Source organism: Oculina patagonica, chromosome 9 (genome assembly GCF_052425735.1).
Source record: "Oculina patagonica isolate OP01 chromosome 9, crgOcupat, whole genome shotgun sequence".
Lineage (NCBI taxonomy): Eukaryota > Metazoa > Cnidaria > Anthozoa > Scleractinia > Oculinidae > Oculina > Oculina patagonica.
This window is the reverse complement of record NC_135766.1, coordinates 12,227,002-12,246,552: the sequence shown is the minus strand read 5'-3', so window position 1 is coordinate 12,246,552 and position 19,551 is coordinate 12,227,002. Positions and strand designations below refer to the sequence as shown.

Here is a 19,551-nt window from a genome sequence, read left to right as displayed (position 1 = left end):
AGATACTGAGTCTTGTCATGTGCGGAGTTCAAAAGTAGAGCAAGACCTGGAGTTTTTCAAATGTAGTAAAATATCTCTAGATTCCTCGCCATTAACACAAGAACTCGTACCTGCCAGTTTATAAGAAACTCTGTGATCTAAACAAGCAGGATTAACATTAAATATTTTCCAATACTCTTGTTTTCACTTATTTTCCCTCCTGGTTTTCATAATGCGCGCTTCATTAGCGTCCACACATTTTCCGAACACACGTTTTCATTTTGTGTCTCATTGTTGATACTGTCTCCCTCCTTCTTGTACCATATCGAGAGTTTTTTTTGTTTTTTTATTCATCACTTACATATTAATTAGAGCGTATTTTTGTTATTAATCCTGTAAATTGTACATATTTTTTATCCGTGCAAGGAAATTTTCCATATAATTGTTGGCAGAATCATTCGGAAGTGACAAATAGAACCAATTGTTAAATTGTAACTTCAACTTTGTATTGATCGTTGTTAGACCAATTTCAGCAAACCCCGGAAAATTGATAACAGAGCAAAAAATGGATTGTGGCGTAACTCATTGGGAACATCAAATGTAAATAAAGCAGTTATTTGTCCCCAACTAGTGCACGTTATTCTCCTGAGGGGACACGCTTCTAGAACAACCTGTGGTATTTACAATAGTTTTGTTGAGAAATTGAATGTTTTCGGTTTTTCGAATCAAGGTCTCATCGAAATACAAAAACGTTATCAAAGAAGAGCGTAGCTGCAGCACAATCATTGTTAGGATAGAAAACTGCAAAGTTGTATTCATTGAGTGATAATCAACGAACTATTTCAGCAGTACGTACCTTTTCAGTTTTTCCACTTAGGCTGTTATAACAGAGATCAGTGATCGCAAACACAAGTACCTCCCGTTCTGAAGGTTTTTGAACTGTTTATCACGTTATATGCGTTTTTCACCCCAGGGAGGGCGGAGGCGTACGTGTGGAGGCGTGCATTAATGAGCCATACTTCTCCGATAGGGCAACGTTTTCGTGGTAACAAATCCAAAATATCGACGGATGAAAGAAAGATGGTAGACTAGCTGCCTCAAAAACAGCAGGTTTTTTTATAAGCTTAATTGCAGTGCAAATAAAGACAATTTGATATAATAGGTGTATGGTGTGTTTCATCAGCTTCAATCGTTCGAAAAATGTTACTAGTGTTAAACAAGTTTAATTAAATCTGCTCCAAAATAGTGTCATAACAGCGAAATAACGAGAAAACGGCAAGATCACGGAAGCACAAACGACACCTTACTTTCATGTTTTATTTCACCAGTGTTGTTTTTACAAAGTATTATTACAGAAAAAAATATTAATAGTTTGATATAAAAGGTGTGTTAAACTTTATAGTGTTTGTCTTTTTATCCATTTCAATCTGTCGAAAATGTTACAAATGGTAAACAAGTTTAGTTAAACCTGTCTCACTGACCTTAGCGGAATAACAGCGATATAACGGCAAGGTCACGCTAACGCCAAAAAAAATCAAGCCACCTCAAGTAAGCGTTCTATGTCATGAGTGTTTACAACACAACAAATTGACATAGCGGGAACGTTATGACTGAAGCTCAAAAAACTGATATTTTTTATTGTCGTTATCTTCATGTTGTTCTGTTATTGTAATGTATTTGAGAACGCGCTCTTGATATTGGTTGTTAGTGACTAATTATAGCTTGATGTCCACAAGCAGTCGGTGTATTAGAAAACTCATTTTCTCGCTATAAGATGAGAAGCATCGCTTTATATTTTTAATAGCGGGCTATTATTTTGTTAACATTGTATTTGAATTAAAGCGTTTAGAGCATGTTTCGTTATATAATGTTTTGTTAAGGGTTATATTGAAAATTTGAAATTATAATCAATCAGACCCTCATTTTTACCGAAATTACAAAATTTGATAAGTATAAATAGATATCAATTTTTGTCATGCGAGGGTTGAAATTCAGAACAAGAACTTCATTTTTTGAGTAAAATATATCCCAATTCATTCCCACTAACACAACAACTCGCACCAGTGTAAAATAATTTGTGATCTTCACAGCAGCGTGAACTGTTATTTTTTTGCGATGAATATTTCTGACATTGCTTTTGTTTTGACTGAGGTTGAATTTTTGTTTTGGTTGTACGCGCTTGGTAAGCACGCATTTTCAGATTATTCGATGTCGGTTATGTGAGTTATTGTTTTATTACAAAGCAAATTTAATAACTTTGATATAATGGAAGTGTTAATTTTATATTTGTTGGTCTTTTTACCGAAAATGCTACAAATGGTAAACAAGTTTAATTAATTTAAACTTGTTTCCCAACAGTGCCATAAAAGCGACATAGCTAGTTTATGGCGGAAAAGCAAGACACCTTACTTTGAAGTTTTCTGTCACGACCAGTGTGAACAACACAACATAACGACTTAACAGGAAAATCATGAGATAAAAATAACGGCATAAAGAAAAAGCTAATCATCTTTATATCATTTCGTGATATCCATGTTAAGTGCCCTTTTTCTTGGTTGTCAGTGAATAAGTTGAGCTACATGCGCATGAGAATTACGGTATAGGAAAACTTATTTTCTTCGCTATTGCACGAAAAGCATGATTTTATATTTTCAAGGCTTATAGGCAGTAGGACAGGCCATTATTTTAAGGGCACTGTATTTTGAATATAAAAAGTAGTTTGCATAATGTTAATAAGCGTAACTATGAAAGTGTTTAATTAAAATCAATCCGACCTTCATTTTTGCCGAAATGCATACAAATTCATTGGTATGAATAAATACTATTTTTTGTCATGTGGAGGTTGAAAATCGGAGCACAGAACTTGAGTTTTTCAGCAGCAGTGAAATATCTCTCGAAGGAAATAAGGATATAATATTAACATTTCTTGGCTAAATAGTTTCCAATACTATTGTTTTCACTATGTTCGCTTCTGGTTAATTCGATGATGCGTGCTTCAGTAGCGTGTATTCATTTTGAGGCGATAATGGTGTTGTAATTTTTTGTTGATACTGTTTTCGTCGTTTTCGTGCCTTACTGAGGACATAAATGATAAATTATTAGTTATTAATCACTTGGACGCATTTAATTTATTTGAAACGCATACATTTCTTATTCGTGCAAGGATATTTTTATTATTATCAGCAGAATATTTGTAAAGTAGCAAATAGAACTAAATGTTAAGTTAAATTGTACCTTCAACTTTGTACTAATGGCTCATTGGACAATTTTACTCTCGAACAAAGCATATCAAAGCTGAAACTTCGTTGTGGCGTAATGCATTGGCAACATCGTATGTAAAGGAAGCAATAATTGGTCCTCATCTGTTACGCGTTAAACTCCTGATGGGCTACCGCCGAAAGTAATTGCATTATTTGTGTCGTGAAATTGAACGTTTTGATCTTTTCGGTTTCCTCAATATACAAAATGTTTTCAAGAAAGAGCTTACTGGCCTATACTTCTCCGATAGGGATACGATCTTGTGGTAACAGACCCAAAACATCGACAGATGGAAGAAAGATGTAAGACTACAATGCTTCTTAAAAAACAGCAGTATTTTCAAAAATTGTCCATTTGATATATCAAATGTATTTAATTTAAATTTGACAAGTTTTCAATTTCAATCGGTCGGAAAATGTTACTTACTGTAAACAAGTTTAACTAAATCTCTTTCACAATAGTGTCATAAAAGCGACATAAAGAGATAACGCCAAGATCACGGAAACGCAAAAGACACTTTACGTTGATGTGTTATGTCACCAGTGTAAACAACACAACATAACTACATAGTAGGGAGGTTATGAGATAAGAATAACGACATAAGGAAATGCCGTGGTGTCCATGTTAAATGATCTTTCTTTTGGGTGTCAGTAAATAATTAAAGCTACATGCCCAGAAGGAATTGAGGTATAAGAAAACTTATTTTCTCGCTACTGTTTTAAAAAAATCATTATATATTTTTAAGGGTCATCATTAAAGGCAGTAAGACAGGCCATTATCTTATTGGCAATGAATTTTTGGGTAAAACAGTATGTTTGAAAAATATATATTTCAGAGGCAGCGCAGCATTTTGAAAAGTGGGGGGGGGGGGGGGGAGGAGGGATCATCGTAGTCCAAGCCAAGCGCCTCCTGCCACTCACCGGGAAAGGAGCATCCCCCTACTTGTCCGGCGTGTCCGTAACCTTTTTGTGACAATGCATGACAAGGCAGTTCAGGCGATCCTGCTTCATGGTGCTTTTTGGGTTATTATTTGACGTCGGAGGACACAAAATGTACGTTATGAAGTCGCCGAAACCACAGGTAATGTCAAATACAATCTTAACAAATTTGGGGAAATAATTGGGTGGTGAGTTCCTTATGGAACTCATGTTATCTGAGGGGAGCATATTAACCTCTTGCTACATTATTATGTCTTACTAGGGTGAGTTCCTTATGGAACTCATGTTATCTGAGGGCAGGATATTGACCTCGTGGTAGATTATGTCTTACTTGGGTGGTGAGTTCCTTATGGAACTCATGTTACCTGAGGGCAGCATATTAACCTCATGCTACATTATAATGTCTTACTTGGGTGGTGAGTTCCTTATGGAACTCATGTTATCTGAGGGGCAGGATATTGACCTCGTGGTAAATTATTGTGTCTTACTTGGCTGGTGAGTTCCTTATGGAACTCATGTTGTCTGAGGGGCAGCATATTGACCTCGAGCCGCATTATAATGTCTTACTTGGGTGGCGAGTTCCTTATGGAACTCATGTTAACTTGGGTCGTGAGTTCCTTGTGGAACTCATGTTATCTGAGGGCAGCATATTGACCTCGTGCTAAATTATTGTGTCTTACTTGGGTGGCGAGTTCCTTATGGAACTCATGCTATCCGAGGGCGGGATATTAATCTCGTGGTAGATTTTTTTGTCTTACTTGGGTGGTGAGTTCCTCATGGAACTCATGTTATTTGAGGGCAGCATATTAACTCGTGTCATGGGAGGCGCGGTGGCCTAATGGTTAGTGCTCCAGACTCCGGATCGAGCGGTCCGAGTTCGAGCCCTGGCCGGGTTCATTTGTGTTGTGTTCTTGGGCAAGACACTTTACTCTCATAGTGCCTCTCTCCACCCAGGTGTATAAATGGGTACCGGCGACATAATGCTGGGGGTGGGGGGTGGGGGTGGAACCGTGCAATGGACTAGCATCCCATTCAGGGGGGAGTAGAAATATTCCTAGCCGCTTAATGCTACGAAAACCGGGATAAGCTCCGGCAGTGTGGGCTGCTTGGCTCGTGGCTTCTCCTTTTTTTTTATATTAACTCGTGGTAGATTATTATGTCTTACTTGGGTAGTGAGTTCCTTATGGAAATCATGTTATTTGATGGCAGCATGTTTATCTCCTGGTAGATTATTGTGTCTTACTTGGGTGGTGAGTTCCTTTGGAACTCATGTTATCTAAGCGCAGCATATTGACCTCGTAGCAGATTATTATGTATTACTTGGGTGATGAGTTCCTTATGGAACTCTTGTTATCTGAGGGCAGCAAATTGACCTCGTGGTAGATTTTTATGTCTTAATTGGTTGGTGAGTTCCTTAGAGTATTCATTGTTATGAAGCACATCTTTCTTAGAGTATTCATCTACGGTCCTAAATATCTCTAAACTTTGCTAAAAATGCACTTTCTGACAATGCAGTAAGATTTTGATAAAATTTCCAAGTAAAAAAAAATGTACAATATTTTGCTTTGGCGCATGTGTATAAGCCAAAATTTGGACTTTTTTTTTTGGCTGAACCGTTCCGATTTTTTCCTTGCTCCTTTCCTGTTCGTTTTTCTCTGCTTTCTTATTCTCTCTATCTTTTACTCTGTTCACCCCTTCTACTGGCCTGAAAAGTTTTGATCTGAATCAATGGAAAACCCTTGAAAGGAGATCATGATCAAGTGCGGGTATTTTGGCCTGTTTAAGCACCAATTTTACACCAAAAACTGATCACGTGTTTTTCGATTAGCTCTGTCGGAATGCAGTCAATATTGAAGATGGACAGTCCTGTGGAAAGATCTATCCCAGCTCTATAAGATGAACATCACAAAAATCTGCTGACGTGTAAATTGGTGACGTCATAAGTGGCAGAACGGTCATTCCTCCAAATCCCGGAATAATCCGGGCTTAGCATAATATATAGATTTAGGCAAGCCTAAAACGGAGCTCCCCAGTTAATTATTTTGCACTTTATTGAAACCTGAATTCAAGCCATTGTACAATTTTAAGGCTAAGAATATAAATTCGTTTTATTTTTTTTTTATAAATTTTAATATTGTTACTTACTTTTTTTTACCTGTCCCGGGGGGGGGGGGGGGGTACTCCCAAAATTTACTCAGGGGTGTGCCACTGTCCAGACTCTGGACCTGTTCCAGCCTCATTTCGCCCTGTTCCAACAAACATCAAAATAGGTCCTTTCCACATCCACAATAAAAATATATAAGTAGTATAAAAACACTACGTACATCAACGCTCACTTGACTTTTCTGTGGCTTGAGAAAACAATGAGAGGAGCGGATTTTCATAGCTAACTGTGTGTTCCACAGTCAAAATGATTTCCTTTTCAGAGTCAGGAGGCAAAACCCTTGGCACACATCTACCCTTTATGGAGTACCAAAACACAAAACAAATAATAAAACTTTTATTCACACACATTATATCCAGTCTGATATCTGCAAACGGTATATACCTCCAAGATAAGGAGGGGTAGGGCTCATTGGGGTAGTAGGCAATACTGGTAATAGCAACACTAACATTAGAGTTAGAATTATGGTCTTACATTTTTTTATTCACTTCCTATTTTTTTCCCCACAAGTCCCAAAACTAAACTCCCACATACTACTCACACAAACACCTATCTCCCCCCCCCCTCCCCCCCCCCCAAAACCTTTCTTCCCTTTTCTCTTCCCTTCCTCCCTACTCTCTCTCTCTCCCATAACACCCTCTTCCATTCCCTTTCTTTCTGCTTCTCTCTATATCTTATACTTCTCTCTTCTTTTTATCTCTCATCTCCCATCTTTTTCTCTCTGTCCATTTAACACACTCTCTCTAACTAACTGCTCGTCCTCTCAACTCCTCCCTCTTCTCTCCTCTCTCCCTCTTTCGCTCTCTTTCTTCTCACTCCTCCCTCTCTTTTTTTCCCCTCTACACTTTGTCGCAACTTCCCTCTCTTCGTTTTTTACCTCTTCTTTCGCCCTTTCTCTCTTCTTTCTCGTCATCACGACCTCTCCCCATACTCTCGCAAAAATTACTAGCGCTCTTTCCAGTTTTCACCACACACGCTTCTGTGGCGTCATTTTACCCCCCCCCCTCTCCCCCCTCCTCTCCTCCCTTCATCCTCTCTCCCCTCCCTCCTTTAAATTCTTCTTTTTTTTTTTTTTCTCTCATATAAACTATAATATTCATATCTAACCTCTTACTCTCCTTTCTTTCATCTCCCTACTCTTCTTCTCTCCTCTCCTTTCCATCCCCTTTCCTCCTTTTTACTTTTTTCTCTACCTCCTACTCCAAATGACGGAAACACTGATGTACTCACCTTGGCCGCGTGGTACACTCGTCTCTCGTTTATCTCCTTCCCTTTTCTCCGCTATTTCTTTCCTGTTTCCTCGCACCTCTCTTCTATTTTAGTCGCTTTTCTTGGCTACTTTGCTACCAGGTTCCGGCGCTTTGCTTCTTTTTCCCTGCTTTCTGTCCGGGTTTTCTGGATCTCTCGCGATCTCTTTCCCGTCGCATCGCTTAAACCCTGTTTCCTCGAAGTTGTTTACCCTGCTCTCGTTTGTAGTCATCGGCATAACAAGGAGCCAAAATAAATTGTTTGTCTCTTCTAACTTTCAGACTAGCTGTTTAGACCTCACACTTTTTTTCCTCACACTGCAAAATTATTTCGCGCCAGTACTGCGCGAGTTGTCAAGACCTTTCAAATCCCGGATGTGCGCAACACCGTACGTACGTTTGTACGCCGCCGTACGCGCCCGCGAGGCATGCCGCTAGCCATGATGACCATGAAAACTCGGATGCAGAGGTTTCCTATTTTATTTCATGTGTTTTTTTTTTTTCATGTGTTTTTTTTATGGGTATGGTGCTCCGCTCTGCGGCCCTTACGGGCCGCTAAGGAGCTCCGCTATTAAGGGATAAAATAACTGAGGAGAATATACTGCCTTTGCAATGACATGTGCAAATTGTTTGATATTCTAGTTCTTCTCTTTGCTTCAATATTCCATTCTTGAATTGAATATTTCAATGTTCAAACGGCGACTCGATTCAAAATTGAATGTTGATTTTGAATTAATTCATGCGACAGACATGTGAGAATTTTTAAAAGTTCCCCGATTTGCAAAAAAATGGGTCATCGACATTTTTTCCACTTTTTCTTCTGCCAGTAGTATTTTTGTGCCTTTTTTTAGTGCACCAAAATGTCTTGCCTCTCTTTTGGTATTATCATAGGGTTGACTGAATAAAAGAACGTGAAGAACAAAATGATGAGAAAACACCATATTTGACATTTGACAGATGACTATTTTATACAAAATAGGCCGAATTCCCATGTGCCTGTCGCGTGAAGCCAGACAACAATATAATCAACATTCGAGTTTTGAATTGAGTCGCCGTTTGAACATATATACAATTCAAGAATGGAATATTGAAGCAAAGAATGAAATCAAATTTGCAATAATGGAGTCATTAATCCACCCTTGACAGGAACGCTTTCTGTAAGAACCAATCCTTTATCGGCCGTGGACACTCGGCCCAGCCTACCGCGGTCGTGTTTATATAATCTAGACTTTCGCGCTCTTTATGTATATTGTTTAAATGCAAAGAGAAGTTAGTTATCGTTTAACGAAGCTACGTTCGTTTATCCTGTACCTCCGTTTTCGCCGCGTATCCTAATCGTCAGGTATATGTCGTTTCTTTCGTTTTTTATCGTATTTCCTTTGTTGTATGCCGTTATTTCTGTTCTTAGTGTAATATACTTCTTTATCCACTGGTAATTACCGAAGTCAAGTTTCACATCGTCGAGAATAAATTTAAGTTACTCAACGTCTAAGTTTTATTACTGGTGCGTTTGCTACACTTTCCTAACTTCAAGCATTCCATGCACCTTTGCCGTGGTAGGTAACGTCTGCGTCCGAGTCTGGTGGCCCCTCAGGCCGGAGCTTATCCCGTTTTCGGTAGCATGAAACGACTAGGAGTATTTTCACACCTCACTGGATGGGATGTCCATCGCAGGGTTACCCACAGCGGTAAACCCGTCGACGGTACCCATTTATACACCTGGGTGTCTTGCCCAAGGACACAACGCAATGCCCCGGCCAGGGCTCGAACCCGGACTGCTCGATTCGGAATCCAGCGTACTGTGGTATAGTTCCAATTTTCATAGACCTTTCTTTACCGATATGGCGTCCACTTTAAATTTTATTGTTTTAAGCATCTATTATAGGATGCCCTGAGGACAAATACACGCTAATTTTTCCCCAAGGCATCCCAAAATTATTTCTGGGAAACTAAATGGACATGAGTATGTTCGCGGTACTTAGACGCTTTTTCTATATGATATTGCAAACTGAGGTTATACATGCAAACAAGTACACAACACTCGGCTTCACAGCAATCTCACACAGGGGCGTAGCTAGCATTTTTCTTTGGGGTGGGTACAAATACCGTCTTCAGAATTTCGGTAAACGTTGGGCAGTTGCTGTTGCAGCTGCAATAGTTAGCTTCCCTTATCACCCAACATGTCTGTAAATAACACATGGAGACGATGCTGTGCAAAGACATCATTGATAGCATCTATGCCGATAGTTGAGGACCTGTTGTAGTACACATTCATAAGACAAAGGGCCACTGTAGATTTTATTTCGGTACGCATTGTATTGCGAAAGAATAATTTCAGCCGCTTGAGAGAGCTGAAGGACAGCTCGCCCTCAGCTTAAGTTCCCGGTAATGTGCAAAGAATTCGAAATAGCATGCGTATGTTAGGAAATATACGGCATCGCAGCTTCGAAGAGCTTTCAGTTTGCTACTGGGTAAGGAGGTTTTTTCAACTTTCGCCGACGGATTGCGCCCTCGCCCAAACTCTTCATCAATAACATCGAGCGAAACTATGTCACCCTCATAGAAATTAGCTGCTTCAGCAATGACGCTGTCATCTGAGCTGTCACCCAAAACCTCTGGAACCAATCAATTGGGCTTGGATTATTCGTCTTGATCCTTGCTGAAGTACTTATCCATCTCGGCTAATAAATGGTCGATGAGTGGGATGGTAATCACAGGGTTTAGACGTTCGGGTGTTAGAAAGGTGTTGTTGTGTCTTTGCAATACGAGGTACTGAGGGCATAATGTCGAAGCCCTTTTCCTATCGATATCTGGTTTGCACCTGCGGTCAAGGGCTGCATCAATACCTTCCTCAAAGCCATCTTTATTACGTTCACTTAAGTAATGATAAACTGAAAGTTACACATACTTGCCAGAAGGCTCTAGCTTTTGTCCGACTGTCTTGAAGTAAGTATTATACCCCATACTCTTCTCTAAAGTGGTAATTTGTCAAACTCCTACAGCCTTCACGATCGCCGAGAAAAGGCTGTAAAAATCATCATATGCCTCGTGACATTCTACCCCGTGCCTACCAAGGACGTATATATACATTCTATTTGTTGTCAGGCAACGACCGAGGACGTATATATACGTCCTCAAACAAAGGGAATTACTGAAAGCCTGGTTTTTCGCAATGCCTTGAATAAATCATCCCAGGTTATTGCGAAAGGTCTGGCACTTCTTTCGAAATACCGCTGGCCCAATAAAATTGCTTTTTGTTCAGACAATTTACAAAATGGCGGCTTGTGTGCGTGAAGCGAGAATGGACACAGATGAAGCTATTGCTCAAAGTTTTGGCGATCGTAACTCTGAAGTTTAGTGATTTAAGTCACAGCGAATTTAAGCCAAGTGATTCTGAAGAGTCTGAACAAAAAGAAGAAGAAGGTGGCGAAGAAGAAGTTTCGATCGATCTAAGAAATTGAACCTCCATGAATGCACATGGTCAAGGAGTTCGCCAGGGATTTGTACGAGGCAACCGTACAGTACCAAAACTCGAAAAAGGGAGAAAAAAAAATTTTAAATTTTAAATAAAGATACATTTAAATATTTTATCAAAAAAAAAAGCAATTTTTCACAAAAATTGGAAATCAAAAAAAAAAAAAAAGGGGGCCCCCGTCGCTTAATGTGCTTCGCTCTGGTAGTCAAGGGGTTAAAAAAGGACCAGGCCTCATTCAGTGTGCCGATCATATTGCAGATTAGTGGGATTTCACACTAATGGACAAAAACGAGATTGCGGAGGCAATGGATGCTGCAGTGTGTATAATCTGCAGTTGGGCTTTTCTACCTCACAAACGCCTGTACGGTCCTGTACGCCTCGTGTTATTGATGACATATTAGATGCCCATCATATGCCTGCCCTCGACAGTTTTCAATGTCTAGAGACAAGTCTTTTAGTGCTTTGAGTAGAGCAGTCGAAACAGCCTCACCAGTTGGTCGTAAATAATTAACACAACCGTGAAATTATTGGTCGACAAAACGTAAAGAAAATAAGTGGAGAAGTGGTCGCAAGTCAAATACTCGGAAAAAAGATTTTCCGAGTTCCCCAACGGGAGTCGAACCCATGACCTTCCAGAATACCGGTTGGACTCTCTAACCACTGAGCTATGGGGGACTCATGGTGAGCGAGGTCATTTACTGGGTTCTTATGTAACACATGTCCTGCCAACTGCAGGCTCAAATATGTCCAAATGATAAATGTGAATACATGATAAGTGGTGACTTGGATTAAAGTGAAAATAAGCGGAGAAGTGGTCGCAAGTCACTTTAATCCAAGTCACCACTTATCATGTAAAACGTAAATAAATTGAAAGATTTCCTGGTTAGAAACGTCATCTGCCTCCTCCGCAATAATCAAAAGAAAAATAAGGTGTTGTGTTTGAGATTTCAGATACGATTTTTTTGTCAGATTTTCGCCAAAAAGTTGGTTGAGATCGTTTGGATCGAAGACGACGTGTATGATCCATTTTTTTCGTAAATGATTAGCTAGAACTTCCTCCCCCGCTTGAGCTCTAAAATCAAGAAAAGAAAGGAAATTTCCATGATTTTTAATTTCCGTCAATAACAAGGAAGATATCATACTCATTTTGCGGTTGTGTGATATATCTGCCAGACGAAAGGACTCAATGAGTGACGAAATTGCATGTTCCGGTAAAATCTTACAAAAAGGGACTGAGATCTGATTCCATAAGAAGGGGGGGGGGGGGGTTAGAGATTGGGGACAGAAATGTGCAGAAATGTGCTTTTTCGTTAACCTCTCGTGACCTCAAGATTGCGTGACGACTCTCGGTGAGTGCAGACGCTTATTGAAGCCTGCCAGAAAAAATAAGGAAATAAGGGCCTCCTCTGGCCACGCCCTTGTTGCGTGTTTCAAAGCACACCACAATGGTATCAGATCTTAACTCATGTAACAGCACCAATACATTCACGTTTCAAGCTAAGGTTTATTTCTGACATTTTTAACCGCTTACAATCAGTTAGCACTTAAATAAGATTATTTTATGATTTCCTAAGGTCTAAGGGATTCTACGACTTCACTAATCTTCCAATCACTTCAAGTATGAAAGAAAATTTCGCAAACGTAGCGAAATTTTGCTTCAGTTTTGTGCACAGGTAATGTTGCCTTTCAGATCGTCAAAGCTGATGAAACCCCATCCCCCAGAGCTGGAGTCGACCAGTTTAACTTGCGCCCGTTGACCAACAAACGCTCCGACATCCCAATCCTCTCTACTCATCGTCGAATGACATTTACCGGTCGCAGTCTTAACCACCTGAAATTTGAGAACAAATTGATTTTGTGATGTTAGGAAACTATATTGAAAATAACCTATAGACACTAAAAAGTTAAGTTAAAAAGGAGGTTAATTATAATCTAAATCCATTTTATCATACAATCTGAAACCTGATGCGTGAATTGAAGACAATGTATTATGTATCTACTGCTTACCTGATCGCCAATAACCAACTCTGCACGAACTACGTTGCTGTCACAGCCTCCTCCAATCAGGAAGGAGATCGTGTCACCCGTGATGTTAAAGAATGAGGAAGTGAGAGTTCCTTGGTGTCCGTCTCCATAAATTCCGGGTTGGTCTTCCGGGGAGGGTCGGTTCTCGTATCCTCCAACATACCAGTCCCCCTGTAGATTGGCAGGTTGTGAATCGCCACGAGCTGTAGGGTTATCACCATAGGTCGGCTGGTTGTTAAAGGCTGTACCAGTCCTTACCCAGCCACAGAGTCCATCTTCAAAGTCGAAATTGCAATCTTTAAAAAAGTCAGAAGAGGTTAAATGTGCCTATTTATGCTATGCTTTTAAAGCTGCTATAGTTCTGTTAAAGTCTTGTTTTCTGCTACCTTGGTCCAGAGGTTTTATTTTCTTTATTTCTCAAATTTGAACACCGTAGGGGCGTGACAGGCGAGCGAGAAAACTACCGGTATTTGTAGGCACCATTCTCACCTCCATGCTTGAAAGAGGATCGAGATTTTGCTCTCGGGCTCTGATTGGTAAATATTTTAACAATCACGCAAATCAATCTGATTGGTTCGCACGATTAAAACTACCGAAGGGATGGCGAGAACATTTTGACTTATGACGGCATGAGCTTTCTATCTAGATCAAGTTTTATTTGCGAGATAAACACGATGTCGTTGCGCAAGAATCTTAATCATAAGATTTCGCCAAACTGTAAATAGCGCTATAAGGGGTATAAAATGCATCGTTAGTTTTTCTTTTACGATAATCAACTGTAAAGCGAAAAACAAGTATGATACAAGCTTGACGTTGAAATATGTTTATTTTGCTGTGAACTCGGTCATTATTCGCAAGTATGTATTTCTGATTATAAGATGACTCGAGGAGCTACGATTCGAAAGCAGTTTTCTTTATTTGCATTTTTCAGTCATATGAATAATTTGAATTCGTACAATTATATTACTTCTACAATAGACCATTTTTGAGAGGTTTTTTGCCTCTTTGTAAAAACAAGTCTCCGTGCGAAAATGTGCGTTATCAGCCGTTCATTTTCATGCAAATGAAACCCATTTTCATATGACAAGTGCTGCAAGAGGACTCGCCGTGAGACAGAGACAAAAGGCAATTCAGAAGTGGTCTAAATCAGTACTGTTGTTTAAAAAAATCTGCACTTATCTAAGGATTCGTAAAATGTTGAAAGAATTTTATAATATCACTTGTATTGTAAACACTTAGTGTGAACTAGCAGTTATACAATTACCAACACAGTCTTTTGGCAGGTTACCTGACTCTGCTGGAGTAGTTTCCGTTTTTGAAATCTCTTGTTCAATCATGTTGAGCCGCTCCATGAATTCCTCAAGCAATGAGCACGCTGAAATTAAATTTAAAAGCAAGATAAAGTTCTTACGAATATGTTCAATTAGCCGAAAATGTTAAGATAAAAAATATTCCGCACAAAACACAACGAATCAGCGCATATTGCAGCATGAAAATAGGAATTGTTAACCGCATTCTAGCTAGGAGACAGGAAATGCCTCCAAAGTTTTCGAACGTTTATACCTTTAAGTCATTCTTGATGTTTCCATGGTAACTATGTTTTAACAAGTATGTGTTTTTTGAACCGGCCTCCATCACTCTCTCGTTTCGAAATCAAGTTTGTACAGAAGGCTACATGCTACCTACATATATAAGTGATGTGCAACTTTCAAAACCCAGTGGTGGTGGGGGGGGGGGGGGGGGGGGGGAGGGGGGGAAGGTCTATCCAACCTTTGTTTATACTTTGCTCAAACATCGAGTCTGCGTATAGATGTACCTCTGAGAGTTAAAATAGATTACATCTTTGGATTTTGGAGATAGCATGTTGGGATTTCGCTAACCGAAGTATTTTGTTAGGTTTATATTTGTAATATGAGTATATTTCGGGGCTGTCATTTTCACATCTAGGCCCTTTTGCTGTTATCATCTTCTTTCCCCCGTTTATCCACAACTATAATCATTGCCCGTTTTCAGGAAATATAGAAGACGCATGTTGCGTGTTCTCCCGGCAGGGAAAGTATACTTACGTTTGCAATGCTGCAACGTTTCGTTAAGTGCATTTGTCCTGGCTTCGAGCTCTTTTAATCGCCGTCTTTTCTTTCCAGCAAGGACAGGTTTGGTGTCTTCCATCAGAATGAGCAACAACAGGCAAGTCACAATAGCAATCCTCAATTGAGAGGCCATTTCTTAGAACTGAAAGAAACACACCATATATTAAAAATAGTCGGTAGGCATAACCACTTCTTAACAATATTCTCAAAAGGGAAATTCGACTCTATATTACAATTGCAATACTTACAAAATAGGAATCTGTTTTCTTCGTATAGAAATGTGGTTTGTTAGCAAGCTCGGGAGGTTTCGTTTCGAAGGAAGTTCTATACCTCGCAGCTGGTTTTTGAAATTATATGGACGTTAATTAATTGTTTTGTAATGACTTTTTTGTATATGTTCTCGTTTGCATGTGAATTAATGTTATGCAATGCTGCTCATGTTGATGTTGATTTCTCGTTCCCGGCAAAATTCTTCTTTTTGGAAACACGTGACGCTCGCATATGCGGCTTTCAAATTTAGGAAAGTAAAAATAAATATATACTGCAGCGAAAGATTTCCTTGGCAAAAACAGTGAACAAGTTAAACAAAATGATACTTAGTGTTATGTGCATATTTTTTAAACAGCTTGCAACAGCTTCTGTATTGCATGAACTATTACACGATGCACCCTTTGTAATAACGTTAATCTACCTGGTGTGTTTTATGACTTATTGGCAGAGTTAAAGATCGCTCCCGTTGATAGCAAGGCAATTTTAGGAACTTGTAACACTGCATGGACGCGCGTTTAATGTTATGGATGCATGACCTTCATATTTTTGTTTTTATGACTCTACGCAAGGGGATTCGGTAGGCGACAAACTGTGGCACATAATAAAACTAGCGAGCGCTAACAATGATCACGTGAAAACTATGGTTTATCAGCTTCTATCTTTAGCTCTATGGCACAAAGAAAACAAAACAAATATCGTTAGACTATTTCAATTTCTATCAGTTTTCCCATTTTGCTCACGGAGTGAAAATTGGTTATTAAATTGTTATGCATGTATATTTATATCCGCAGAATAATTAAGTACCAATTTCATCTGCATAACATGTGAGAAATTCTTACACGATTCTTTTGAAGACCTTGGTAAAGTCAAGTTTATAAAGCCAAAATCTTAGTTACTAACAAGAGAAAAGTTCCAAGAACTAAATTCTGAAAAAAAAAAGCCAAGTGCCATTGTCTTTAAAAGTGTTCCAGATGATGAGAATGTAGTCAACCAATTGTGATGAAACTTGTTGCAGAAGTTGGCCTTGACAAGATATTTCAGGTTTTCGCGCTAAATTCTAAACAAAGGTGACGCGAGTTTCGCGTAAAATACACATGCACCACTCCCCTAGACTGGATCAAGCTCACGAATTACTCTCAGAGTCAAGTGATGTATTTACCAAGGATCGTCGGGATTATGACAGAACCACTTTGCTAACTTACTTGGACATTTTGTGTCCAGTCTCCGTAAAGTTTATCTGTTACCGACGTTCTTCCCTCCCTCTCCACTTCAATGTTAGAACATGGTTCAAATAAATGATCGATAGTGTTTAAGCACAAAACAAAAGATTGTGCTAAACGGGCATAAGTCTATTTATTATTTAATTAGCGCCCCTAGACACTTTTTCCATATGTTATTTCAAATAGAGGCCATACATTCAAACAAGCGCACAGCACTCATCTCGCATGTTTCAGGAAACAACACACCGGTATCCAAATTTTTACTCAAGTAATGACACCAAGGCAATTAGGTTACAAGGTTTATTGCCCACATTTAAAACAGCTTAAATCAAAATAGCGCTAAATCCAGATTATTGTACTATTTGTTCTAAGGGATTCTACCACTACATCAGTCTTTCTTATTACTTTATACTGTTCAAGTAAGGAATGCGATTTTGCCCAAACGTAGCGCAATTTGGCTTTAGTGATATACACAGGAAATGTCTCCTTTCAGATCGTCAAAATTGATGTGGGCCCATCCCCCAGAGCTGGAGTCGACCAGTTTGAACTGTGCGCGTTGACCGACATAAGCTCTAACATCCCAGACCTCCCTGTTCATTGTCTCATGGCATTTTCCGGTCGCTTTCATAACCACCTGAAATTCGAAAGCAAATCAGAGCGTATGAGAAAATTAATTGTAGCTAACCAACAGACACAGGCAACACGCAAGGAACAATCAAACAATCAAACAATCAATCAATCAGTCGCCGACTCAGGCAGGCAGTCTGTCAGTCAGTCAGTCGGTCGGTCGGTCGGTCGGTCGGTCGGTCGGTCGGTCGGTCGGTCGGTCGGTCGGTCGGTCGGTCGGTCGGTCGGTCGGTCGGTCGGTCAATCGGTCGGTTGGTGAGTCAGTCAGTCTGTCAATCAATGAATCAATCAAAATAATTCAGTTTTAAGGCAGGGGATTATAAGCCAAAAGCCATTTTACCTGACAGTTTGAAATTCTGCTAGTTGAATTGAAGGCAATATTTTATGTGTTTAAATACTCTTTACCTGATCACCGATGATCAACTCTGCACGAACCGCGTTGATATCACAGCCTCCTCCAATCAGGAACGTGATCGTGTCGCCCGTGATGTTAAAGAACGGGGAGGTAAGAGTTCCTTGGGGACCGTCATCTTGAATTAACCCGGCTTGGTCTTCAGGGGAGGGGCGGTTCTCTGCTCCTCCAATCCACCAGTCCCCCTGTTGATTGGCAGGTTCTCTGCCACGAGCTGTAGGGTTATCACCATAGGTCGGCTGGTTTTCAAAGGCTGTACCAGTAGCTTCCCAATCACAGATACCATCTTCAAAGTCGAAGATGCAGGCTTTAAAAGTAAAGGCAGATTAAATGCATATTAATGCTGTGCTCCGAAGTTGATGTAGTTCTGTAAAAGTCTCTTGCTCTGCTACCTTGCTATTCCAGAGGTTTTCTCTTCCCTATTTCTCAATCAAATTAAAACCGCGTGGCGCCCTAACAGGGGAGGGAGAAAACTTTTGATAGCGGTTCTATGTTTGAAGAAAAGGTCAAGATCAGTAGTGGTCTATTTAGGATTTACATGACACTCACTCCTGTTACTTAAAAAGTTGCACTGGTCTAAGGGCTCGCGAAATTGTGAGAGAATTTATAGTGTGCACCCTTAATTGTACTACGCACTCACTTCCTACATTTTCTTCAATCTTGTTGAGGCGCTCCGTGAATTCATCAATCAGTGAGCACGCTGAAAATGAATTAAAAATTATATTAGTAAAAATTATTCAACAAATTGAAAAATCGAGGCATATCGAAGATAAAAATTATTAACTGCATTCAGCCCGACGGCGGGAAATGCCAGCGACAGGCGTCGAACGTTTATAACTTAAGTGTTTAATAAACCATGCTAAAAGTTCTGACTTCACTATTCATCCATGCGGAAACACTATGGATTTTAAAAATATACTGGCAACCATGTTTTAACAAGCATGTTCATTTAAAGCGGCCTCCCTCATTCTCTCGTTTCGAAGATCAAATTTGCAGTGAAGGCTACAGGCTACCTATTTAAGAGTCGCACAACTTTGATTACCGTAGGGAGGGGGAGGGAGGTTATCTATCGTTCTGGATGCGCTTTTGAGAGTTAAAATGGGTCGAATATTTGGTTTTTGATAGCTGAAGTATTTTGTAATGGTTATATTTGTAATATGGTTATATCGGGGGTGTCAAATTCATATCTAGTTTTTTTCTGTGATAATCTAATCTCCCGTATCAGGAAATAAATAAGACGCATTTTTTTCTTTTCTACGTGTTTTCCCGGAAAGGTGAGTATACTAACGTTTGCACTGAAGCGTTTCGTTCAATGCATTCATCCTGGCTTCGAGCTCTTTTAATCGCCGTTTTCTTTTCCAACCATTGACAGGTTTGGTGTCTTCCATCAGAATGTACAACAGCAGGCAAGTCACAATAGCAATCCTCCATCGAGAGGGCATTTCAAGGAACTGAAAGAAACACGCCATAAATAAGTAGTCAGTTGGTTTAACCACTTCAAAAAAAATATTCCCAAAGGGAAATTCGACTTTATATTACAACTGCAATACTGTCTTACAAAAATAGCAATCTGTTTTTTTCGTATCGAATTGTGATATGTCAACAAGCTAGGGAAGGTTCGTTTCGAAGGAAGTTCTATACCTCCCAGCTGCTTTTTTAATTCAGTGCACGTTAATTAATGGTTTTGTTATGGACATTTTGTATATGTTCTTGTTTGCATATGAATTAATTTTACGCAATGCTTCTCGTGTTGATTTCTAATACACAAAGTTTTGCTTTTTGGCAACACGTGATGTTCACATATCCGGCTTCCATATTTAAGAAAATAGAAAGATATACTTCAGCG

At 39.5% G+C, this 19,551-nt stretch overlaps 1 pseudogene across 1 annotated transcript in view; it reads right to left on the bottom strand.

Annotated features, from left to right (window-relative positions):
* Nucleotides 1–12,545: 12,545 nt before the first annotated feature.
* The window catches only part of LOC144666288 (uncharacterized), a 12,189-nt pseudogene continuing 5,183 nt past the window's right edge, over nt 12,546–19,551 (bottom strand). Inside the window, exons 7-10 of the transcript XR_013573156.1 lie at nt 17,699–18,012; nt 17,139–17,300; nt 13,069–13,413; nt 12,546–12,892 (exon numbers count right to left, since the gene is read on the bottom strand). The product of XR_013573156.1 is annotated as an uncharacterized LOC144666288 (transcript). The remainder of the gene's footprint in view (nt 12,893–13,068; nt 13,414–17,138; nt 17,301–17,698; nt 18,013–19,551) is intronic.